The 27,050-nt window shown below is 44.7% G+C and overlaps 1 protein-coding gene across 3 annotated transcripts in view; it reads right to left on the reverse strand.

The window, feature by feature from the left end:
- Positions 1-27,050, reverse strand: part of si:dkey-100n23.5 — a 119,971-nt gene that overhangs the window by 13,117 nt on the left and 79,804 nt on the right. The window lies entirely within an intron of this gene.

The following is a 27,050-nucleotide window of genomic DNA, read 5'->3' on the forward strand; positions in this document are numbered from 1 at the left end:
AACCTTTACCTCACAAGTGTTGCTCTGGTTGTGCGCTCTGAAAACAATGTGTCCACTCCTACAATGACAACGGTAATAATATATTGAACGCATTAACAGAAATGACCTTAACCAGACATTAATTATGGTCATTAACGGTAAATATACTACTGGTGATACTGGTGTGCAATCCCGCGGCCTCCGCAGTGGATTACTCCATTAAGACAGGCGTGAGTCAAACAGGTGTCCTGTGTGTCATAAACGTCTTCTATATTTGCCGCTGCTCGACTAAAAACATTCCGGTTGACCAACAGCCTATCGACCAAACAATGGACAAGTCAAGTAAATGGGGTCAGACTGACAGACTGACAGGATGTAATACAGCCACCATCCAGACAGACTGACAGGATGTAATACACCACCACCCAGACAGACTGACAGGAACCTCTGACTGGATGTAATACAGCCACCATCCAGACAGACTGACAGGAACCTCTGACTGGATGTAATACAGCCACCATCCAGACAGACTGACAGGAACCTCTGACTGGATGTAATACAGCCACCACCCAGACAGACTGACAGGAACCTCTGACTGGATGTAATACAGCCACCACCCAGACAGACTGACAGGAACCTCTGACTGGATGTAATACAGCCACCATCCAGACAGACTGACAGGAACCTCTGACTGGATGTAATACAGCCACCATCCAGACAGACTGACAGGAAACTCTGACTGGATGTAATACAGCCACCATCCAGACAGACTGACAGGATGTAATACAGCCACCATCCAGACAGACTGACAGGATGTAATACAGCCACCATCCAGACAGACTGACAGGAACCTCTGACTGGATGTAATACAGCCACCATCCAGACAGACTGACAGGAAACTCTGACTGGATGTAATACAGCCACCATCCAGACAGACTGACAGGAAACTCTGACTGGATGTAATACAGCCACCATCCAGACAGACTGACAGGATGTAATACAGCCACCATCCAGACAGACTGACAGGATGTAATACAGCCACCATCCAGACAGACTGACTGGATGTAATACAGCCACCATCCAGACAGACTGACAGGAACCTCTGACTGGATGTAATACAGCCACCATCCAGACAGACTGACAGGAAACTCTGACTGGATGTAATACAGCCACCATCCAGACAGACTGACTGGATGTAATACAGCCACCACCCAGACAGACTGACAGGAACCTCTGACTGGATGTAATACAGCCACCATCCAGACAGACTGACAGGAACCTCTGACTGGATGTAATACAGCCACCATCCGCTGGGATTTTGTGCTGTATTGCCACCATCTCTCTACAACTCACACATTTATAGTCTAGGCATTATCTGTCAGAATTCCCACTTACACCAGTTTGTTTGCCTACGTCGACCCTCTAGCTGAGGTGTTTCAGGCGGCATGTCTGTGTTGTTACTGCTACGAGAACGAACTCTTCGATCGGGGGTAACGATTGGCTCAAACATGAATGGCTTCAGTAAGTTTATTGCCTCACTAACTAACATTATTTCATTCTCTGTAATAAACACATTCTCAGACTCGGAGCTAATCTGTAAATTCAGCCATTTTGGGGAGTTCCAAAACGTTCTCTCTTGCCAGTGATGCAACAATGCCAATATGCCGATTTACAATTACAGTTAGCTGGCGTTCTACATCCTAATGCTTCCATTCCCCTTTAACCCTGTGTTGACGGGGGTTAGCAGACCGCTAATATGTTTCATCGGTCTACTTCAGAGTTAAAATGTGTTTACTCTGTTAGCTCAGTGTTAGCATTTGGCTAGATGTGTTCAGATTAGATTCTCTCGGGTTCACTGTATTAGCCGTTTTGCTCTCTGTTGTCCAGATTAGCCGTAAATTCTGTATTAGAGGTCAGCGGTGTATCTCTGAGGACCAGCTGCTGCTCACGTTTAGCTTCACTTCCCATTAAAGGTGAAATTAATCAGGAGTCCACGCACAATTAATATGAATTATTCTACAACCGCCCGAGACACGCACACACACACACACACACACACACCCCCTTAGGGGTAAAGAGGGCAAAAGGAGTAATGTGTGTCTCTGTGTGTGTATGTGTAGCAGAGGGGGGCCTCGTTCAGGTCATCTGCAAATCAGAGAAGGGTGACTTCGGTGGTCGTACGAGACACAGAAAGAGAAGATACGGTGACATGGTGTGTGTATAAATGTGTGTGTAGTGGGGGGCTATTTCTGGTGTCTCATTTTCCCCCGCCACCACCCAGAAATGTGATCGGCATCCAGGAAACGAGAGCTGGCAGCCTGCAATCATCTGCCTGCCTGCCACACACACACACACACACACACACGCACACACACACACTGAACCTTGCAATACCGAGCAACATGCGCCATGGCAACAGAACATCCGCAATTAGAGGAAAAGAGCCATTCCCTTCAGCATCAGCATGAGAGGGGGGGGGGGCTGTGAATAAATGTGAAATACATGTGATAACATGGGACTACACGTGACAACATTTGAGCACGTGAAAACACAGGTGACAAATGTCATTTAGAATATTTTTAGTGTTTGACGGCTATGCCAACGCAAATAGAGCCCCGCATTTGACACTGTCTGTTAATTCCATTTTAACAGTCATGGTCCCCTGGAGGTTTTCGTTTAGTTGGAGTGAAAATATGGTAAATCTATCACTAGTTACTTTACAGCTAAATTCAGGTGTTAATATGAAGGGACAGTATGCTGATTACTTGGGACTCAACCTCACTAGGGATTTTAACTCATAACCTCTTGTTTTGTTTTTTTTACATGTATTTTTTAAATTGAACCTGTATTTATACAGGTTTTTCTCATTGAGATAACATCTCTTTTCCAAGAGAGACCTGGTCCAAAAGCAGCAGGGGGAAAAGCAGCAGGGGGAACAATGTTTCAGACAAAACAACTTACATACATTAGCGTAGCCTCTTGTGTAGCCTGTCAACTATGTGTCTGTCTATCCCTGTTCTCTCCTCTCTGCACAGACCATACAAACGCTCCACACCCCGTGGCCGCGGCCACCCTAATCTGGTGGTCCCAGCGCGCACGACCCACGCGGAGTTCCAGGTCTCCGGTAGCCTCTGGAACTGCCGATCTGCGGCCAACAAGGCAGAGTTCATCTCAGCCTATGCCTCCCTCCAGTCCCTCGACTTCTTGGCACTGACGGAAACATGGATCACCACAGACAACACCGCTACTCCTACTGCTCTCTCTTCGTCTGCCCACGTGTTCTCGCACACCCCGAGAGCTTCTGGTCAGCGGGGTGGTGGCACCGGGATCCTCATCTCTCCCAAGTGGTCATTCTCTCTTTCTCCCCTTACCCATCTGTCTATCGCCTCCTTTGAATTCCATGCTGTCACAGTCACCAGCCCTTTCAAGCTTAACCTCTTCAGTCGACCCTCTACTTTTTTGAACATTTTGTTAAAAATCGCGCAACATTTCAGCGCCCTGCTACTCATGCCAGGAATATAGTACGTTCATATGGTTAGAATGTGTGGATAGGAAACCCTCGGACGTTTTTAAAACTGGTTAAATCACGACTGTGGCTATTACATAACGTGCGTTACATCGGAAAGCGCAGGAAAACCTGATCACAGAAAATGGAAATAAATATCCTTGCGCCACTTCCAGCAATTGTTAACAGTGAGCCGAATTAGATAAGACCGAGCATTCAACTCCCACAGCATCCCCATGTTGTCGAGTATCTTGTGAATTTAATCATCTTTGATTCTTGGTTGAACCGAAAGAGGGGCACCGCTTACCTCCGGTCTCCGCCCAGATCATTCCGGAAGAGCTCTCTCCTGAAATTTTTTCCAAGACGACAGCTAATGATATTTACATCGCCTACGGATGATTTTTATCGCTTATTAACGTTTACTAATACCTAAAGTAGCATTACAAACGTATTTCGAAGTGTTTTGTGAAAGTTTATCGTCTACTTTTTGAATTTAAAAAATGACGTTACGTTGTGAAATCGCTGTTTTTTTCGTTTATCACACAGTCTACATATAACGATATCTTGGCTTTATATGGCCCGATTTAATCGAAATAAAGACCCAATAGTGTTTATGGGACATCTAGGAGTGCCAACAAAGAAGATGGTGAAAGGTAATGACTGTTTTCTATTTTATTGTGCGGTTTGTGTAACGCCGAAATGCTAATTATTTTGTTTACGTCCCCTGCTGTGCTTTTCTGTTGTAGTGTATTGGTGCATGCTATCAGATAATAGCTTCTCATGCTGTCGCCGAAAAGCATTTTAAAATCGGACTTGTTGCCTGGATTCACAACGAGTGTAGCTTTAATTTGATACCCTGCATGTGTATTTTAATGAACTTTTGAGTTTTAACTAATACTATTAGCATTTAGCGTAGCGCATTTGCATTTCCAGAGCTCTAGTTGGGACGCAAGCGTCCCAAGTAGAGGCAACAGGTTAACATCCTTATCATTTATCGCCCTCCAGGTTCCCTCGGAGAGTTCATCAATGAGCTTGATGCCTTGATAAGCTCCTTTCCTGAGGACGGCTCACCTCTCACAGTTCTGGGCGACTTTAACCTCCCCACGTCTACCTTTGACTCATTCCTCTCTGCCTCCTTCTTTCCACTCCTCTCCTCTTTTGACCTCACCCTCTCACCTTCCCCCCCTACTCACAAGGCAGGAAATACGCTCGACCTCATCTTTACTAGATGCTGTTCTTCCACTAACCTCATTGCTACTCCCCTCCAAGTCTCCGACCACTACCTTGTATCCTTCTCCCTCTCGCTCTCATCCAACACTTCCCACACTGCCCCTACTCGGATGGTATCGCGCCGTCCCAACCTTCGCTCTCTCTCCCCCGCTACTCTCTCCTCTTCCATCCTATCATCTCTTCCCTCTGCTCAAACCTTCTCCAACCTATCTCCTGATTCTGCCTCCTCAACCCTCCTCTCCTCCCTTTCTGCATCCTTTGACTCTCTATGTCCCCTATCCTCCAGGCCGGCTCGGTCCTCCCCTCCCGCTCCGTGGCTCAACGACTCATTGCGAGCTCACAGAACAGGGCTCCGGGCAGCCGAGCGGAAATGGAGGAAAACTCGCCTCCCTGCGGACCTGACATCCTTTCACTCCCTCCTCTCTACATTTTCCTCTTCTCTCTCTGCTGCTAAAGCCACTTTCTACCACTCTAAATTCCAAGCATCTGCCTCTAACCCTAGGAAGCTCTTTGCAACCTTCTCCTCCCTCCTGAATCCTCCTCCCCCTCCCCCCTCCTCCCTCTCTGCAGATGACTTCGTCAACCATTTTGAAAAGAAGGTCGACGACATCCGATCCTCGTTTGTTAAGTCAAACGACACCGCTGGTTCTGCTCACACTGCCCTACCCTGCGCTCTGACCTCTTTCTCCCCCCTCTCTCCAGATGAAATCTCGCGTCTTGTGACGGCCGGCCGCCCAACAACCTGCCCGCTTGACCCGATCCCCTCCTCTCTTCTCCAGACCATTTCCGGAGACCTCCTCCCCTACCTCACCTCGCTCATCAACTCATCCCTGACCGCTGCCTACGTCCCTTCAGTCTTCAAGAGAGCGAGAGTTGCACCCCTTCTGAAAAAACCTACACTCGATCCCTCCGATGTCAACAACTACAGACCAGTATCCCTTCTTTCTTTTCTCTCCAAAACTCTTGAACGTGCCGTCCTTGGCCAGCTCTCCCGCTATCTCTCTCAGAATGACCTTCTTGATCCAAATCAGTCAGGTTTCAAGACTAGTCATTCAACTGAGACTGCTCTTCTCTGTATCACGGAGGCGCTCCGCACTGCTAAAGCTAACTCTCTCTCCTCTGCTCTCATCCTTCTAGACCTATCGGCTGCCTTCGATACTGTGAACCATCAGATCCTCCTCTCCACCCTCTCCGAGTTGGGCATCTCCGGCGCGGCCCACGCTTGGATTGCGTCCTACCTGACAGGTCGCTCCTACCAGGTGGCGTGGCGAGAATCCGTCTCCACACCACGTGCTCTCACCACTGGTGTCCCCAGGGCTCTGTTCTAGGCCCTCTCCTATTCTCGCTATACACCAAGTCACTTGGCTCTGTCATAACCTCACATGGTCTCTCCTATCATTGCTATGCAGACGACACACAATTAATCTTCTCCTTTCCCCTTCTGATGATCAGGTGGCGAATCGCATCTCTGCATGTCTGGCAGACATATCAGTGTGGATGACGGATCACCACCTCAAGCTGAACCTCGGCAAGACGGAGCTGCTCTTCCTCCCGGGAAGGACTGCCCGTTCCATGATCTCGCCATCACGGTTGACAACTCCATTGTGTCCTCCTCCCAGAGCGCTAAGAACCTTGGCGTGATCCTGGACAACACCCTGTCGTTCTCAACTAACATCAAGGCGGTGACCCGTTCCTGTAGGTTCATGCTCTACAACATCCGCAGAGTACGACCCTGCCTCACACAGGAAGCGGCGCAGGTCCTAATCCAGGCACTCGTCATCTCCCGTCTGGATTACTGCAACTCGCTGTTGGCTGGGCTCCCTGCCTGTGCCATTAAACCCCTACAACTCATCCAGAACGCCGCAGCCCGTCTGGTGTTCAACCTTCCCAAGTTCTCTCACGTCACCCCGCTCCTCCGCTCTCTCCACTGGCTTCCAGTTGAAGCTCGCATCCGCTACAAGACCATGGTGCTTGCCTACGGAGCTGTGAGGGGAACGGCACCTCAGTACCTCCAGGCTCTGATCAGGCCCTACACCCAAACAAGGGCACTGCGTTCATCCACCTCTGGCCTGCTCGCCTCCCTACCACTGAGGAAGTACAGTTCCCGACCAGCCCAGTCAAAACTGTTCGCTGCTCTGGCCCCCCAATGGTGGAACAAACTCCCTCACGACGCCAGGACAGCGGAGTCAATCACCACCTTCCGGAGACACCTGAAACCCCACCTCTTTAAGGAATACCTAGGATAGGATAAAGTAATCCCTCTCACCCCCCTTAAAAGATTTAGATGCGCTACTGTTCCACTGGATGTCATAAGGTGAATGCACCAATTTCTAAGTCGCTCTGGATAAGAGCGTCTGCTAAATGACTTAAATGTAAATGTAATACACTAACACAACATTAAACAAAACTATAAACTATAAGTGCACCAGTCCCTCCTGCAGCAAAGCACCCCCACAGCATGATGCTGCCACCCCCGTGCTCCACGGTTGGGACGGTGTTCTTCGGCTTGCAAGCCTCCCCCTTTTTCCTCCAAACATAGCGATGGCCATTATGGCCAAACAGTTCTATTTTTGTTTCATCAGAACAGAGGACATTTCTCCAAAAAGTACGATCTTTGTCCCCATGTGCAGTTGCAAACCGTAGTCTGGCTTTTTTATGGTGGTTTTGGAGCAGTGGCTTCTTCCTTGCCGAGTGTCAATATAGGACTTGTTTTACTGTGGATATAGATAACTTTGTACCTGTTTCCTTCAGCATCTTCACAAGGTCCTTTGCTGTTGTTCTAGGATTGATTTGCACTTTTCGCACCAAAGTACGTTCATCTCTAGGAGACAGAACACATCTCCTTCCTGAGCAGTATGATGGCTGCGTGGTCCCATGGTGTTTATACTTGCGTACTATTGTTGTACAGATGAACGTGGTACCTTCAGGTGTTCGGAAATTGCTCCCAAGGATGAACCAGACTTGTGGAGGTCTACAATAATTTTTCTGAGGTCTTGGTTAATTTCTTTTGAATTTCCCATGATGTCAAGCAAAGAGGCACTGAGTTTGAAGGTAGGCCTTGAAATACATCCACAGGTACACCTCCAATTGACTCAAATTATGTCAATTAGCCTATCAGAAGCTTCTAAAGCCAGGACATCATTTTCTGGAATTTTCCAAGCTGTTTAAAGGCACAGTCAACTTAGTTTATGTAAACTTCTGACCCACTGGACCTGTGGTACAGTTAATTATAAGTTAAATAATCTGCCTATAAACAATTGTTGGAAAAACTGTGAAAAATTGTGTCATGCACAAAGTAGATGTCCTAAACGACTTGCCAAAACTATAGTTTGTTAACAAGACATTTGTGGAGTGGTTGAAAAACAAGTTTTAATGACTCCAACATAAGTGTATGTTAACTTCGACTTCAACAGTATATAACATTACTAAAATCTAAAACCGCCAGTAATGTACATTATACCAACTCCTTCCTGTCCTCCAAAGGAAAACAAGCCTCATGCCGGTAATAAAAACCCATTCTCAGATTGAGCTTCCTTATCAAGTTCTCTACATGCACAGTGTAGCTCAGCTTATCATCAGCCCACACACCCAAATATTTGTACACTTTAACTTGCTCTATAGTATGTCCAGCCAATGTAACATGATTTGTAACATTTGAAAATACCATGCATTTTGTTTAACCCATAAAAATTAACATCCGCTGTTGCAATAAGATCCCCAATGTTGTTGATATACAAAATGAACAACAGTGGGCCCAAAATATAACCCTGCGGAACACCTGAGCACACTTCTATGGACTCAGATTTACAACCATCCGCCATTACACATTTTATAGATAATTTATAAACCAATCTAGAGCATGACCAGTAATTCCACACCATTTTAACCTTTGCACGAATACAGCATGGTCCACGGTGTCAAATGCCTTCGACAAATCAATAAAGACAGGCACACAATGTAACTTCTTATCAAGAGCACAGTGGATGTCATTTAAAATCTTCAATGTTGCTGAAACAGTGCTGTGGCCAGACCTAAAACCTGATTGCATTCCATTTAAGATGTTGTTTTTTGGAAGTAGGCCTTTAGCTGCCTACTAACTAAGGACTCCAGTACCTTAGACAGTACAGACAATTTTGATATGGGTCTATAGTTGTCAAGCAGCGAAGGATCTCCACATTTTAGTACAAAAGCAGATTTCCATAACTTGGGGATTTCCTTAACATCAAGCTAGCAGTGCTTAAGGACACTTGACATCGAGTATACATTATTCCTCTGAGTATCTGAATTTGCAACTGCTTGGTTGGGTCTGCATCGATGTTTCTGCAGTGGCACCAGGTTCATACTAATTGCTTGGAACACTCAAAAAGTAAGGGTATGGGTAGGGAACACTACAGTGCTGTTATCGGGTACAAAAAGGTAAAAGGTACACTTCATAGGTACACATATGAACTCACATGGTACAGTTTGATACCTTGTAGGTATAATGGGACATTTTTCTACCCAATATTCTGAATATAAAGTTCGAACATCACTGTGCTTTGATAGCTGGGGGCAATGTACTGGTGTGATCATTAACATATTTGGGGACGTGGTCAAATATATGTATAATTGTTGTAGCAGTTGAAGTGTTTGATGGTTATGCCAGTGTACATAGAGCTCCTCTGACACGGTCTGTTCTGCAAATGTTGTAAGAGAACGTCTCAGTAATGAACTGTGAAGTGTTAATTGTGCATTTTCCAGTTATTGAATGGCAACTTGTTGCCAGAAGGTGCGGTGAATTTGTCATTTCTTAACTGGAAGCTACGTGTCAGTAAGTTATTGCCAGCAACCTACAGGACACTTACGGCCACAAGCAATCTTTCCAGTAACCTACAGTTCCTTCACTGACTCTTCTGTCGACAACATGCACATCACTTGCTGATTGGCAGCCTACTGTAACTGTGGCAGCCTATCAGAAGATTGCAGATATGGCTTATTCAAGGCATGGCTTTCAGCTAGCTCTTTTTGGTCTCCCATAAGAGTGAATATCATCCCAGTTAATGTTCTCTGTTCATAAACATTAAGCTTGGAAACGGACAGTTCTGCAGCCTTGCTAAAGACTGACATAAGTGCCAAAAGAGATGCTCAGCCATCAACATAACAATAAAACCACTTAAACTGGTCCAACATGTTCACTGACGGTTGGCCAAATACAACATATTTTAGACCTTTCCCCCAAATATGCTAATGATCCCCGCCAGCACATTGACCCCACCTACATTTCAAAGTGCAGTAATGATTGAACGTAATGCCGAGTTCATAACCAAGTGGGAATTTACCACATACGACTGGAAAAATCCACTTGAACGGCCCTCAAATTGGTACTTACCAGTGGGAAACACGTCTATCATCCCTGAGCTCCGACTTTCCCCACATGCTGTCCTCTTGACATCACCTACTGAGGAAATGACCTCGATAACGTCATTTTTGTCAGTTAAATGTAACAAAACATTTGTGATGGAAATGTTTATCATGTGAAGAGACAGCCTTGAAAATGTTAATCTTGTCTTAGTGTCATAAATAATCCTTGGTTCCTGCCTGTGCTTGGAAAAGATATGGGGGGGTGACATGACTCCCTCCTTAGGATCGTCTGTCAGAACGTCCAGAACATGTTCTATAAGTTAAGATAGGAGACGGTGCCAGACACACGCCAGAACCAACCCTATGAACTATGCCTATGTAACTGTGTCTGTAACCTGTATATAAGGATCTAACGGGACCGCACCGGGTGGAGCTCCTGATCAACATGTGTACTTGGTGCATTGAGTTGGTTGGAACCTCTCCAGCTATTTATAAAAAGCAATCTATTAAGGATGTAATCATTAGTCGAACAGATGGCGAAAAAGATGGTGGACTGAAGATGGTGGTGCAAAATGCCTCGTGAAAAACATTAGAAATTTATGTCCCTAAAACGGCCCAAATAGGACATTGACACTGAACACTAAACACAAAAATAACAAAAGGGAATAACTGAAACAGTCCTGAAAGGTGAATAACACTAAACAGAAATCAACTACCCACAAAACTCATGTGGGAAAAAGCTACCTAAGTATGGTTCTCAATGAGAGACAACGATAGACAGCTGCCTCTGATTGAGAACCACACCCGGCCAAACAACAAAGAAATGCAAAACATAGAAACTGCCCACCCTAGTCACACCCTGGCCTAACCAAAATAGAGAATAAAAGCCTCTCTATGGCCAGGGCATAACATCTGCTCACTCGTGGGCAACAACATCCAAACTGTATAATAACTTAAAACAATTTGTAAGGCTAGATAATTTTATAGACAAACACTACCAACGCTGCCAAAACAAAAACTTGACTGAGAGTAAACATGGAAAGAATGGAGAATCAAAATCTACAAGAAAACTAAGACTCTTCGACTGACACGGATGACCTATTTTCACCACCCTGTACGGTAAGAGTGGAAACCGAACTGCTAAAATCTATAAAAGATCAATTAGGCGTGCTTGAGTTAGTCAGTAAAGATATACAAGAGATGAAGACGAGCCTTGAAATGAGTGACGAGAAAGCCGCAAAACACTGGAAAAATAACCCAAAAAAACAAAGGGTACAGTCAATGTTAACAAAGCTGATGTTAATGAACTTAAAAGAGAGAACAAGTTTTTCAGAGAACCCCTGCTTGATATACAGACTAGATGCTCTTAAATCTGGTGCTTACCAGAATTCAAGAGGATGAAGGTGAAGATCCAGAGAGTGTAGTGAAATAATTAATGCTAAAAGTGCTGCAGATTGCAGGCGATACTGTCGAACAAATTAAACTCAAATGCGCGCATCGTTTCGGACAGAAGGCAGCGATACATGCACCCAACCGTTGCCAAATTTGAATCCAATAAAGATAAAATAACGGTTAAAACCCTGGGAAAATGACTCACCACCTTTAAAATAGGCATGGTCAATCAGATCCCAAAGCAGAACGACGCAAAGTGTGGTATCCACTCTTCAAAGACAAACGACTAAAAGGGAGATGTGTAGCTCTCGTTGTGGACAAGCTATACATTGATAACCAACTGTTCCGAGACACCAAGACCACTCGATGGCTATTCTAAATAAAATGGCACATCCAACACTATTTTTGGTAGGGATTGTAATAAATACAACGATTAATATCAACTCATCAAAAAAAGCAACGTCCTCTCACTGTCAACTGCGTTAATTTTCAGCAAACTAAACATGTGTAAATATTTGTATGAACATAAGATTCAACAACTGAGACATAAACTGACCAACTTCCACAGACATGTGACTAATAGAAATGGAATGTGTCCCTGAACAAAGGGGGGTCCAAATCAAAAGTAACAGTCAGGCCACCAGCTGCATTAAGTATTGCAGTGCATCTCCTCCTCATGGACTGCACCAGATTTACCAGTTCTTGCTGTGAGATGTTACCCCACTCTTCCACCTGCAAGTTCCCGGACATTTCTGGGGGGAATGGCCCTAGCCCTCACCCTCCGATCCAACAGGTTCCAGACGTGCTCAACGGGATTGAGATCCGGGCTCTTTGCTGGCCATGGCAGAACACTGACATTCCTGACTTGCAGGAAATCACACACAGAATGAGCAGTATGGCTGGTGGCATTGTCATGCTGGAGGGTCATGTCAGGATGAGCCTGCAGGAAGGGTACCTCATGAGGGAGGAGGATGTCTTCCCTGTAACACACAGCGTTGAGATTGCCTGCAATGACAACAAACTCAGTCCAATGATGCTGTGACACACCGCCCCAGACCATGACGGACCCTCCACCTCCAAATCGCTCCCACTCCAGAGTACAGGCCTCAGTGTAACGTTCATTCCTTTCGACAATAAACGCGAATCCGACCATCAGCCCTGGTGAGACAAAACCGCGACTCGTCAGAGAACAGCACTTTTTGTCAGTCCTGTCTGGTCCATCGACAGTGGGTTTGTGTCCATCGGCAACAACGATGTCTGGTGAAGACCTGCCTTACAACAGGCCTATAAGCCCTCAGTCCAGCCTCTCTCAGCCTATTGCGGACAGTCTGAGCACTGATGGAGGGCATTCCTGGTGTAATTCGGGCAGTTGTTGTTGCCATCCTATACCTGTCCCGCAGGTGTTATGTTTGGATGTACCGATCCTGTGCAGGTGTTGTTACACGTGGTCTGCCACTGCAAGGACAATCAGCTGTCCGTCCTGTCTCCCTGTAGTGCCGTCTTAGGCGTCTCACAGTGCGGACATTGCAATTTATTGCCCTGGCCACATCTGCAGTCCTCATGCCTCCTTGCAGCATGCCTAAGGCACGTTCACGCAGATGAGCAGGGACCCTGGGCATCTTTCTTTTGGTGTTTTTCAGAGTCAGTAGAAAGGCCTCTTTAGTGTCCTAAGTTTTCATAACTGTGACCTTAATTGCCTACCGTCTGTAAGCTGTTAGTGTCTTAACGACCGTTCCACAGGTGCATGTTCATTAATTGTTTATGGTTCATTGAACAAGCGTGGGAAACAGTGTTTAAACCCTTTACAATGAAGATCTGTGAAGTTATTTGGATTTTTATGGATTATCTTTGAAAGACAGGGTCCTGAAAAAGGGACATTTCTTATTTTTATATTTATAGTTTATAAACTATAAATACAGTATCGTAGTTAGGGAATGTTGTAAAATAATTTGTATTATTTTTATGTATAGTATTTCTAAAGAGATAAAAGATAGGACAATTCATGAAATAATACATGCCAAAATATAAGGAACTGGAACACAAAAGTCCTCAAAGGTAGAAATAAAAGGTAGAAATAAAAACACGACACAGAGGACATAAAAGGCCCAGCGTTTAGGTATATAGGGGTGCATATGTGAGGGGAGTCTGGGTGTGTAGGAAGACGGGGTACCTGCGTGTTTTGTGTGATTGGAAAAGTGAAAAGTGTGATGAGTTAAGTAAATGGTTGCAAATGCCAAATGCCCATGTGTGTCTGCAAGCAGGAGTTGTGACAGAGCGCGTCTTCACTTTTGCCCAGATATGGGAAATATATTTTCAAATAAAAAACTATGTACAGTACCAGTCAAAGGTTTGGACACACCTGCTCATTCAAGGGTTTTCCTTCATTTGTACTAGTTTCTACATTGTAGAATAGTGAATACATCCAAACTATGAAATAACACATATGAAATTAAATCAAAATATAGTTTATATTTGAGATTCTTCAAATAGCCACCCTTTGCCTTGATGACAGCTTTGCACACACTTTTTTGGTTACTACATGTTTCCATATGTGTTATTTCATAGTTTTGATATATTCACTATTATTCTACAATGTAGAAAATAGTAAAAATAAAGAAAAATCCTTGAATGAGTAGGTGTTCTCAAACTTTGGACCGGTAGTGTATATCAAATATGTTTCTATGTACTCAAAGATCAATTATTAACAAGTTTTAACCAATCCTTTAAACATAGTAGACTGTTGGATACTCAGCAAGAAGGTCTGATGGTAAATATAAAGATCCAGTCCACCTAAAAAACTGGAGACCCCTTAAACTTCAAAATGCTTAGCGCATAGAATGAAAAACGTATTGTCGGATATTATTCATCCTAATCAGCCAGGTTTTTTTATATGGACGATACATTGGAGATAATATAATATAAGACACTGGAAACAACACCAGGCCTGGTATTCATAGCTGACTTTGAAAAGGCCTTCGATAAAGTACGACTGGAATTTATACACTGAACAAAAATCTAAGCATAACATGTAAAGTGTTGGTCCCAAGTTTCATGAGCTGAAAAAAACATCCCTGAATACTAAGGAGTATTTCTGTCTGTAATAAAGCCCTTTTGTGGGGAAAAACTCAATCAGATTGGCTGAGCCTGGCTCCCCAGTGGGTCTACACCCTCCAAGGCCAAATCACGGCTGCACCTGCCCAGTCATGTGAAATCCATAGATTATTCCTTCATTTATTTATTTCAATTGCCAGATTTCCTTCTATGAACTGTACCTCAGTGAAATCATTGAATGTTGCCTTTATATTTTTTTGTTCATTATATATAAATACCTGGACTATTATCATTCTGGAGAATCTGATATTTAATCTTGCTCTTTTTACTGACTAGGTTAGAACCAGGTCTTCTGCATGTCACAAGACTGTGTGAGCCCACCTAGCTAAAGTTCATGTAAAGGATGACACGTTTGTTTGGTTAACGAGACCCACTTCCCCCAATTCAGCTCATACCAAAACTCCAACTAAAGATCTCTGCCTCGTAAACACGCGTAACTGCCGTCCGGAAGTGTTCCAACTAGAGGTCGACTGATTATGATTTTTCAATTCCGATACCGATTATTGGAGGACCAAAAAAAGGCGATACCGATACATCGGACGATTTTATTTATTTATTTGTAATAATGACAATTACAACAATACTGAATGAACACTTATTTTAACTTAACATAATACATCAATAAAATCAATTTAGCCTCAAATAAATAATGAAACATGTTCAATTTGGTTTAAATTATGCAAAAACAAAGTGTTGGAGAAGAAAGTAAAAGTGTAATATGTGCCATGTAAGAAAGGTAACGTTTAAGTTCCTTGCTCAGAACATGAGAACATATGAAAGCTGGTGGTTCCTTTTACCATGAGTCTTCAATATTCCCAGGTAAGAAGATTTAGGTTGTAGTTATTATAGGAATTATAGGACCATTTCTCTCTATACCATTTGTATTTCATTAACCTTTGACTATTGGATGTTCTTATAGGCACTTTAGTATTGCCAGTGTAACAGTATAGCTTCCGTCCCTCTCCTCGCTCCTACCTGGGCTGGAACCAGGAACACAACGACAACAGCCACCCTCAAAGCAGCGTTACCCATCGCTCCACAGAAGCCGCGGCCCTTGCAGAGCATGGGGAACAACCACTCCAAGTCTCAGAGCGAGTGACGTTTGAAACACTATTAACGCGCACCCCGCTAACCATTTCACATCGGTTACACAAGCCTAATCTCGGGAGTTGATAGGCTTGAAGTCATAAACAGCCGCTGGCAAACTTACTAAAGTGCTGTTTGAATGAATGCTTACGAGCCTGCTGCTCCCTACCATCGCTCAGTCAGACTGCTCTAACAAATCATAGACTTAGTTATAACATGATAACATACAGAAATACGACCCTTAGGTCATTAATATGGTAGAATCCGGAAACTATCACGAAAACAAGACGTTTATTCTTTCAGTGAAATACGGAACCGATACATATTTTATCTAACGGGTGGCATTCCCTAAGTCTAAATATTGCTAGTACATTGCACAACCTTCAATGTTATGTCATTATATATATATATATATATATATACACTGACTCTGCGTGCAATGAACGCAAGAGAAGTGACACAATTTCACCTGGTTAATATTGCCTGCTAACCTGGATTTCTTTTAGCTAAATATGCAGATTTAAAAATACATACTTCTGTGTATTGATTTTAAGAAACACATTGATGTTTATGGTTAGGTACACATTGGAGCAACGATACGCACCGCATGGATTATATGCAACGCAGGACACGCTAGATAAACTAGTAATAAAATCAACCATAATCAACTAGTGATTATGATTGATTGGTTGTTTTTTATAAGATAAGTTTAATGCTAGCAAGCAACGTACCTTGGCTTCTTACTGCATTCGTGTAACAGGCAGGATCCTCGTGGAGTGCAATGAGAGGCAGGTGGTTAGAGCGTGGGACTTGTTAACTGTAAGGTTGCAAGATTGAATCCCCGAGCTGACAAGGTAAAAATCTGTCGTTCTGCCCCTGAACAAGGCAGTTAACCCACCGTTCCTAGGCCGTCATTGAAAATAAGAATGTGTTCTTAACTGACTTGCCTAGTTAAATAAAGATTAAATAAAGCTGTAAAAAAAAAAAAACTGTGTCCAAAAATACAGATTTCCGATTGTTATGAAAACTTGAAATCGGCCCTAATTAATCGGCCATTCCGATTAATCGGTCGACCTCTAGTTCCAACCCACGTGCTATTGAAAAAGGCCTTTTTTGTCTGGCACACAGGACACCTGGGTTAGAACCCCATCAGTCAAACGAAAACGCCTTCAGGTCTCAGGCAAGGTTGCTCATCACAAGTTAGAAAGTTAGAAACCAATATACACAGGCAGTTAGAAAAGCCAAGACTAGCTTTTTCAAGCAGAAATTTGATTCCTGCTACACAAACTCAAAAAAGTTCTGGGACAATAAAGTCAATGGAGAATAAGAACACCTCCTCCCAGCTGCCCACTGCACTGAGGATAGGAAACTCTGTCACCACCGATAAATCCACTATAATTGAGAATTTCAAAAAGCATTTTTCTACAGCTGGCCATGCTTTCCACCTGGCTACCCCTACCCCGGTCAATTGCACTGTACCCCCCACAGCAACTCGCCCAAGCCTTCCCCATTTCTCCTTCTCCCAAATCCAGTCAGCTGATGTTCTGAAAGAGCTGCAAAATCTGGACCCCAACAAATCAGCCGGGCTAGACAATCTTGACCCTTTCTTTCTAAAATTATCCACTGAAATTGTTGCAACCCCTGTTCAACCTCTCTTTCGTGTCATCTGACATTCCCAAAGATTAGAAAGCAGCTGCGGTCATTCCCCTCTTCAAAGGGGGGGGACACTCTTGACCCAAACTGCCACAGACCTATATCTAACCCACCCTGCCTTTCTAAGGTCTTCGAAAGCCAAGTCAACAAACAGATCACCGACCATTTCGAATCCCACCGCACCTTCTCCGCTATGTAATCTGGTTTCAGAGCTGGTCATGGGTGCACCTCAGCCACGCTCAAGGTCCTAAACGATATCTTAACCGCCATCGATAAGAAACAAGACGGTGCAGCCGTATGGACTAGGAGAGGGTGGAGCTAGGGAAACTAGTCGTGGACCAGTTACACCGGCGCCGACAGAGATGGCCGCCTCGCTTCGCGTTCCTAGGAAACTATGCATTTTTTTTTTTTTTACGTGTTATTTCTTACATTGGTACCCCAGGTCATCTTAGGTTTCATTACATACAGTCGAGAAGAACTACTGAATATAAGAGCAGCGTCAACTCACCATCAGTACGACCAAGAATATGACTTTCGCGAAGCGGATCCTGCGTTCTACCTTTCACCCAGGACAACAGAATGGATCCCAGCCGGCGACCCAAAAAAACAACTTCGTAAAAGGGGGAAACGAAGCAGTCTTCTGGTCAGACTCCGGAGACGGGCACATCGTGCACCACTCAATAGCATACTTCTCGCCAATGTCCAGTCTCTTGACAACAAGGTTGATGAAATCCGAGCAAGGGTAGCATTCCAGAGGGACATCAGAGACTGTAACGTTCTTTGCTTCACGGAAACATGGCTCACTGGAGAGACGCTATCGGAGTCGGTGCAGCCAGCTGGTTTCTCCACGCATCGCGCTGACAGAAACAAACATCTTTCTGGTAAGAAGAGGGGCGGGGGCGTATGCTTCATGGTTAATGAGACGTTAACATACAGGAACTCAAGTCCTTCTGTTCACCTGATTTAGAATTCCTCACAATCAAATGTTGACCGCATTATCTACCAAGGGAATTCTCTTCGATTATAATCACAGCCGTATATATTCCCCCCCAAGCAGACACATCGATGGCTCTGAACGAACTTTATTTGACTCTTTGCAAACTGGAATCCATATATCCTGAGGCTGCATTCATTGTAGCTGGGGATTTTAACAAGGCCAATCTGAAAACAAGACTCCCTAAATTGTATCAGCATATCGATTGCGCAACCAGGGCTGGAAAAACCTTGGATCATTGCTATTCTAACTTCCGTGACGCATATAAGGCCCTGCCCCGCTCTCCTTTCGGAAAAACTGACCACGACTCCATTTGTTGATCCCTGCCTACAGACAGAAACTAAAACAAGAAGCTCCCGCGCTGAGGTCTGTTCAACGCTGGTCCGACCAATCTGATTCCACACTCCAAGACTGCTTCCATCACGTGGACTGGGATATGTTTCGTATTGCATCAAACAACAACATTGACGAATACGCTGATTCGGTGAGCGAGTTCATTAGAACGTGCGCTGAAGATGTCGTTCCCATAGCAACGATTAAAACAATCCCAAACCAGAAACCGTGGAGTGATGGCAGCATTCGCGTGAAACTGAAAGCGCGAACCACTGCTTTTAATCAGGGCAAGGTGACCGGAAACATGACCGAATACAAACAGTGTAGCTATTCCCTCCGCAAGGCAATCAAACAAGCTAAGCGTCAGTATAGAGACAAAGTAAAATCTCAATTCAACGGCTCAGACACAAGAGGTATGTGGCAGGGTCTACAGTCAATCACGGATTACAAAAAGAAAACCAGCCCCGTCACGGATCAGGATGTCTTGCTCCCAGGCAGACTAAATAACTTTTTTGCCCGCTTTGAGGACAATACAGTGCCACTGACACGGCCCGCAACCAAAACATGCAGACTTCACTTCCCTTCACTGCAGCCGACGTGAGGAAAACATTTAAACGTGTTAACCCTCGCAAGGCTGCAGGCCCAGACGGCATCCCCAGCTGCGCCCTCAGAGCATGCGCAGACCAGCTGGCTGGTGTGTTTACGGACATATTCAATCAATCCCTATCCCAGTCTGTTGTTCCCACATGCTTCAAGAGGGCCACCATTGTTCCTGTTCCCAAGAAAGCTGAGGTAACTGAGCTAAACGACTACCGCCCCGTAGCACTCACTTCCGTCATCATGAAGTGCTTTGAGAGACTAGTCAAGGACCATATCACCTCCACCCTACCTGACACCCTAGACCCACTCCAATTTGCTTACCGCCCAAATAGGTCCACAGACGATGCAATCTCAACCACACTGCACATTACATTACATTACATTTAAGTCATTTAGCAGCACACTACCTTAACCCATCTGGACAAGAGGAATACCTATGTGAGAATGCTGTTCATCGACTACAGCTCAGGATTTAACACCATAGTGCCCTCCAAGCTCGTCATCAAGCTCGAGACCCTGGGTCTCGACCCCGCCCTGTGCAACTGGGTACTGGACTTCCTGACGGGCCGCCCCCAGGTGGTGAGGGTAGGCAACAACATCTCCACCCCGCTGATCCTCAACACTGGGGCCCCGTTCTGAGCCCTCTCCTGTACTCCCTGTTCACCCACGACTGCGTGGCCACGCACGCCTCCAACTCAATTATCAAGTTTGCGGACAACATAACAGTGGTTGGCTTGATTACCAACAACGACGAGACGGCCTACAGGGAGGAAGTGAGGGCCCTCGGAGTGTGGTGTCAGGAAAATAACCTCACACTCAATGTCAACAAAACTAAGGAGATGATTGTGGACTTCAGCAAACAGCAGAGGGAACACCCCCCTATCCACATCGATGGAACAGTAGTGGAGAGGGTAGTAAGTTTTAAGTTCCTCGGCGTACACATCACAGACAAACTGAATTGGTCCACCCACACAGACAGCATCGTGAAGAAGGCGCAGCAGCGCCTCTTCAACCTCAGGAGGCTGAAGAAATTCGGCTTGTCACCAAAAGCACTCACAAACTTCTACAGATGCACAATCGAGAGCATCCTGTCGGGCTGTATCACCGCCTGGTACGGCAACTGCTCCGCCCACAACCGTAAGGCTCTCCAGAGGGTAGTGAGGTCTGCACAACGCATCACCGGGGGCAAACTACCTGCCCTCCAGGACACCTACACCACCCAATGTCACAGGAAGGCCATAAAGATCATCAAGGACAACAACCACCCGAGCCACTGCCTGTTCACCCCGCTATCATCCAGAAGGCGAGGTCAGTACAGGTGCATCAAAGTTGGGACCGAGAGACTGAAAAACAGCTTCTATCTCAAGGCCATCAGACTGTTAAACAGCCACCACTAACATTGAGTGGCTGCTGCCAACACACTGACTCAACTCCAGCCACTTTAATAATGGGAATTGATGGGAAATGATGTAAAATATATCACTAGCCACTTTAAACAATGCTACCTAATATAATGTTTACATACCCTACATTATTCATCTCATATGTATACGTACATACTGTACTCTATATCATCTACTGCATCTTTATGTAATACATGTATCACTAGCCACTTTAACTATGCCACTTTGTTTACATACTCATCTCATATGTATATACTGTACTCAATAACATCTACTGTATCTTGCCTATGCCGCTCTGTACCATCACTCATTCATATATCTTTATGTACATATTCTTTATCCCCTTACACTTGTGTCTATAAGGTAGTAGTTTTGGAATTGTTAGCTAGATTACTTGTTGGTTATTACTGCATTGTCGGAACTAGAAACACAAGCATTTCGATACACTCGCAATAACATCTGCTAACCATGTGTATGTGACAAATAAAATTTGATTTGGTATTCATTGACCTGGCCAAGGCTTGACTCTGTCAATCACCACATCCTCATCGGCAGACTCGATAGCCTTGGTTTCTCAAATGATTGCCTTGCCTGGTTCACCAACTACTTCTCTGATAGAGTTGAGTGTGTCAAATCAGAGGGCCTGTTGTCCGGGCCTCTGGCAGTCTCTATGGGGGTGCCACAGGGTTCAATTCTCGGGCCAACTCTTTTCTCTGTATACATCAATGATGTCGCTCCTGCTGCTGGTGATTCTCTGATCCATTTCTACGCAGACGACACCATTCTGTATGCTTCTGGTCCTTCTTTGGACACTGTGTTAACAACCCTCCAGACGAGCTTCAATGCCATACAACTTTCCTTCCGTGGCCTCCAACTGCTCTTAAATACAAGTAAAACTAAATGCATGCTCTTCAACAGATCGCTGCCTGCACCTCCCCGCCCGTCCAGCATCACTACTCTGGACGGTTCTGACTTAGAATATGTGGACAACTACAAATACCTAGGTGTCTGGTTAGACTGTAAACTCTCCTTCCAGACTCACATCAAACATCCCCAATCCAAAGTTAAATCTAGAATTGGCTTCCTATTTCGCAACAAAGCATCCTTCACTCATGCTGACAAACATACCCTCGTAAAACTGACCATCCTACCGATCCTATACTTCGGCGATGTAATTTACAAAATAGCCTCCAACTCCTTACTCAACAAATTGGATGCAGTCTATCACAGTGCCATCCATTTTGTCACCAAAGCCCCATATACTACCCACCACTGCGACCTGTACGCTCTCATTGGCTGGCCCTCGCTTCATACTCGTCGCCAAACCCACTGGCTCCAGGTCATCTACAAGACCCTGCTAGGTAAAGTCCCCCTTATCTCAGCTCGCTGGTCACCATAGCAGCACCCACCTGTAGCAGGCGCTCCAGCAGGTATATCTCCAAAACAAATTCTTTCTTTGGCCGCCTCTCCTTCCAGTTCTCTGCTGCCAATGACTGGAACGAACTACAAAAATCTCTGAAACTGGAAACACTTATCTCCCTCACTAGCTTTAAGCACCAGCTGTCAGAACAGCTCACAGATTACTGTACCTGTACATAGGCCCATCTATAATTTAGCCCAAACAACTACATCTTCCCCTACTGTATTTATTTATTTTGCTCCTTTGCACCCCATTATTTTTATTTCTACTTTGCATACTCTTCCACTGCAAATCTACCATTCCAGTGTTTTACTTGCTATATTGTATTTACTTTGCCACCATGGCCTTTTTTGCCTTTACCTCCTTTATCTCACCTCATTTGCTCACATCGTATATATACTTATTTTTCTACTGTATTATTTGACTGTATGTTTGTTTTACTCCATGTGTAACTCTGTGCTGTTGTATGTGTCGATCTGCTTTGCTTTATCTTGGCCAGTTCGCAATTGTAAATGAGAACTTGTTCTAAACTAGCCTACCTGGTTAAATAAAGGTGAAAAAAACACACAAAAAACATGCATGGATCACCAAACCACATCTATTGCACTTCTGCTTCTGTTTGCCACAGAAAAAGTGTTGTGTTTGTACAGTAGGCCTGATTCTGAACCCAGACAGTCTTATCTCATCGCTGCAACTCCCGTACGAACTCGGGAGTGGTGAAGGTCGAGAGCCGTGAGTCCCCCGAAGCACAACCCAACCAAGCTGCACTGCTTCTTGACACAATGCCCACTTACCGGAAGCCAGTCGCACCAATGTGTCAGGGGAAACACAATACACCTTGCGACCGTGTCAGCGTGCACAGCGCCCGGCTCGCCACAGGAGTCGCTAGTGCGCAATGGGACAAGACATTTCTGCCGGCCAAACCCTCCCCTAACCCGGACGACGCTGGGCCAATTGTGCACCGCCCCATGGGTGTCCCGGTCGCGGGCAGCTGCGACAGAGCCTGGACTCGAACCCATAAATCTCTAGTGGCACAGCTAGCACTGCGATGCAGTGCCTTAGACCACTGCGGGAGGCCGTCAGACAGTTATATTGGTGCCGTGACCTCTGAGTATGAGGTCAAAGGGGGGAGAAATGTAACTGAGATGGTTCGATGAACCTGATCTTATCCATATGGGATTTAGCTAAGTGGGCTAACACAGTCTTGTGACAAGCAGGAGAACTAGTTCGTACCCAGTCAGTCGCAAGATTAAATAAGTAGTGGAAAGGCTATCCTTAGAAGGGCTACGACAGGGCTATTCAACTGCATTATTATGTGGGACAAATTGTGGTTTTGTTTCACTCCCTTCTAACACGGTGATCATCCATATTCCAGAGTCTTAGCTTTCAGGAATGTGGTCATAATAGTTCATATCCGAAACAGTTCAAACGCTAGAGGCAAAAACTGGCTTCAAAAACTGTCAGAAAGGTATTTTTACCAAAGTGAGCACTTAATTCTTTCTGTTCTCCTCTACTTTTCCTGGCTGGCAATGTGCCAGGATGTTGTCTCCGGTTTTGAATCTGAATTTAGAGAACTGAATCTGAAATGTTTAATATATATAACTTTGATAAACTTGAAATTATAGTTTATAAACTTGATACACAATGAATGCAGTATCTACCAAATTGAAACTGAATATATAATTATTGAATTTGAATATTACATTAAACTGAAATAGAATTTTAAAACTGAATGCAATATTCACTAAATTCAGTTTCAAAACATGAAATACAAGTTAAATTGATGAATTAATAAAATAATTAAATTTGTGCATTACACCTTCAAAAATATGAAATTCAAACGCAATATCTTAATAGAAATTCAAAATGATGGAATTAAAATACAATCTCTGTTGGCACTGAAATTGCTCCATAGACATGTGTGTGTCAGAGAAAGAGAGAAAGTGAGTGAGGAGGAAAGAGAGAAAAAGAGAGGTGAGAATATGTGTGAGAGAGGCTACAGGGGATGAGCACAGAGGGTTTCACAGAAAGGGAAGCAGGGATGATTATGAAGAGTAACGGTCGGGAGAGGGAAATAGGTGTCAGTGAGAGAGGGACAGAGATCAAGAGGTTGAGGTGTGAAGAGAGAGAGAGAGAGGTGCACGTATTGAGAGAGAGAAAGTGAGAGGAAAGGCAGAACATGTTTCTCCTATGTTAGGGCGGCTAACGAAAGATAAATGAGAGCAGTAGAGAGCCTAGCAGCTAGGCAGGAGATCCTAGCTGCGGGCAAAGGATGACTGGTGTGTGTATGTGTGTGAAGCCACTTGGCCTGCTGATGTTGGACAGCAGGAGTGATATTGGATATTTTACACATTCAAACGCACACAAATCAACACAGAAGTGTTTGTGTGTGTGTTTGCAGCTGTAGGTCACCACCTGTCTCTCTCACCATCTCTGGGCCGGTCGTCGATCATCAGCACACACAACGCTATCCATCACTCTCTTTCTATGTCCTTCCCTCCATCGTTCTCTCCCTCTACCAGTCACTCACACCTTCCATCTTTCTATTTGCACTCTTTACCAATTTTCTCCTTTCCCTCTCAATCACACACTCTTTCCATCTCTCTCTCTCGCCATTTCTTTATCTCCATTTTTACCTTCATCACAAAAATGTGCTGTTGATCTAAATCTGGTACTGTTAAAACAAAACATTTAGTCAAGGTTCTAATTATACAAAACATTAAGGACATTGGTCTTTCCATGACATAGACTGATCAGGTAAATAATCCCATGTTGATGTCACTTGTTAAATTCACTTCAATCAGTGTAGATGAAGAGGAGACAGGTTAAAGAAGGATGTTTAAGCCTTGAGACATGGATTGGGTATGTGTGCCATTCAGAGGGTGAATGGGCAAGACAAAATATTTAAGAGCCTTTGAACGGTAGTAGGAGCCCAGCGCACTGGTTTGTGTTAAGAACTGCAACGCTACTGTTTTTTCCCCGCTCAACAGTTTCCTGTGTTTATCAAGAATGGTCCACCACCCAAGAGCATCCAGCCAACTGTGGGAAGCATTGGAATCAAGGGCCAGGATCCCTGTGGAACGCTTTCGACACCTTGTAGACTCCATTCCTCTGCCAACTGAGGCTGTTCTGAGGGCAAGCGGTGATACAGCCCAACAGGATGCATCTGTAGAAGTTTGTGAGGGTCTAAGTGGCCAAGCAGAATTTCTTCAGCTTTCTGAGGTTGAAGAGGCGTTGTTGCGTATGGATGGAACATTTCAGGTTGTCAGTGATGTGTACGCCGAGGAACTTGAAGTTTTTCACCCTCTTCACTGCGGCCCCGTCGATGTGGATGGGGTCGTGCTCACTCTGCTGTCTCCTTGAGGTCCACGATCTGCTCTTTTGTTTTATTGAGGGAGAGGTTATCTTCCTGGCACCACTCTACCAGGGCTCTCACCTCCTCCCTGTAGGCTGTCTCGTCGTTTTTGGTAATTAAGCCTACCACTGTTGTGTTGTCTGCTTGATGATGATGATGATTGATGATTGAGTTGGAGACGTGAGTGGCCATGCAGTCCTTCGCTTTCTTGGGTACAGAAACAACTATAGGAGGGGAGGAGCAAATTGGAGGCATGATCTGATTTTCAGAAGAGAGGGCAGAGGAGGGCCTTGTAGCCATCCCGGAAGGGGGAGTAGCAATGGTCAAGAGTTCTGGGTGAGCAGCATAGGAGATGGGTTGATAAAACTTTGGTAGTTTTCCTCAGAAGTCCCCAACTATAATAAATGCAGCCTCAGGATATGCGGTTTCCAGTTTGCACAAAGGCCAGTGTAGTTGCTTGAATGCCGGCGGTGTCGGCTTGGGGTGGAATATACATGGCCGTGACGATGACCTAGGACTGGGCGATATGGCCCAAAATTCATATCACAGTATTTTTTACATTTTTGACGGTATGACAGTATTTTATGTTTTTGAATAATACAAGTTGCTAAATTTGCTTTATGAGTAGTGTGTGACCCTAGGGTGGCAACACATAACATATGTTAACCCCATTCTGTACAAATGTGCGCAACCGCAACATTTAAACGAGGCTGCAAAGAAAACCAACAGGACTGTAGCGACTGTGTTGACTTCAGAATCTGGGGTGTGAACTAGGTTTCTACTCAAGCGTTGATCGACATGGTAATGGCTCTATAGTATTGGAGAAAAGTTGAAAAAACGGACCCCTCAGACGCTGTCCATTACATTGTGACGTGTCGTGGCGTAACGTACAGCACGCATAAAGCAACTAATTCTGTCTTACAGCCTCTCTCCACCAGGTGTAGGAGGGGGGGGGGACATGCCACTGGCAGCAGCAGCATAACTCTGTCCCTGGCTGGGTATATCCCTCACTCTACACCAGGTGTAGGAGGGGGGGGGGGGATGACATGCCACTGGCAGCAGCATGACTCTGTCCCTGGCTGGGTATATCCCTCACTCTACACCAGGGATGGGAAACTTTGATGGGGGTGGGGGCCATAAAAAGATCTGAATTCATCATGAGGGGCGGCAGTGACTCGCAGATACCGAGTCATTTTTTGCGTAATCACTGTAAGCGATCACGACTGTTTACTTCTGAAGATCACTTTAGCACCGCCCTAAAAACACGATTCAAATTCGACACAAACCGTCAAATAGGTATGTAATGACACATTATATAAACTCTTTATAGTGTTTTATTTACATTCTAGAGGCGACAAGGTGATAAGTTGGTCAGATCGAGTGAAAAAACCATTTCCCCACAAGACATCTCTCCTTCTCACTATCATGCAATAGGTTTCGCTTCCCCACTCGCCATTTTTAAAAAGACCCGACGGAGCTCATTGCCTTCTTGAATCATGCAGAGATGGGCATCATGAAGGCCTCGTCATTTTGTTGGAAAAGGTCTTGATATAACAGTTGATCTGGATGTATTGATATGGAAAAACATCTAGGCCTTATTTTTAACCAACTATTGCAATTGCAATTTTCTTCTGATTTTGATTTAAACA

Source organism: Oncorhynchus nerka, linkage group LG1 (assembly GCF_034236695.1).
Source record: "Oncorhynchus nerka isolate Pitt River linkage group LG1, Oner_Uvic_2.0, whole genome shotgun sequence".
In the NCBI taxonomy this organism is placed as follows: domain Eukaryota; kingdom Metazoa; phylum Chordata; class Actinopteri; order Salmoniformes; family Salmonidae; genus Oncorhynchus; species Oncorhynchus nerka.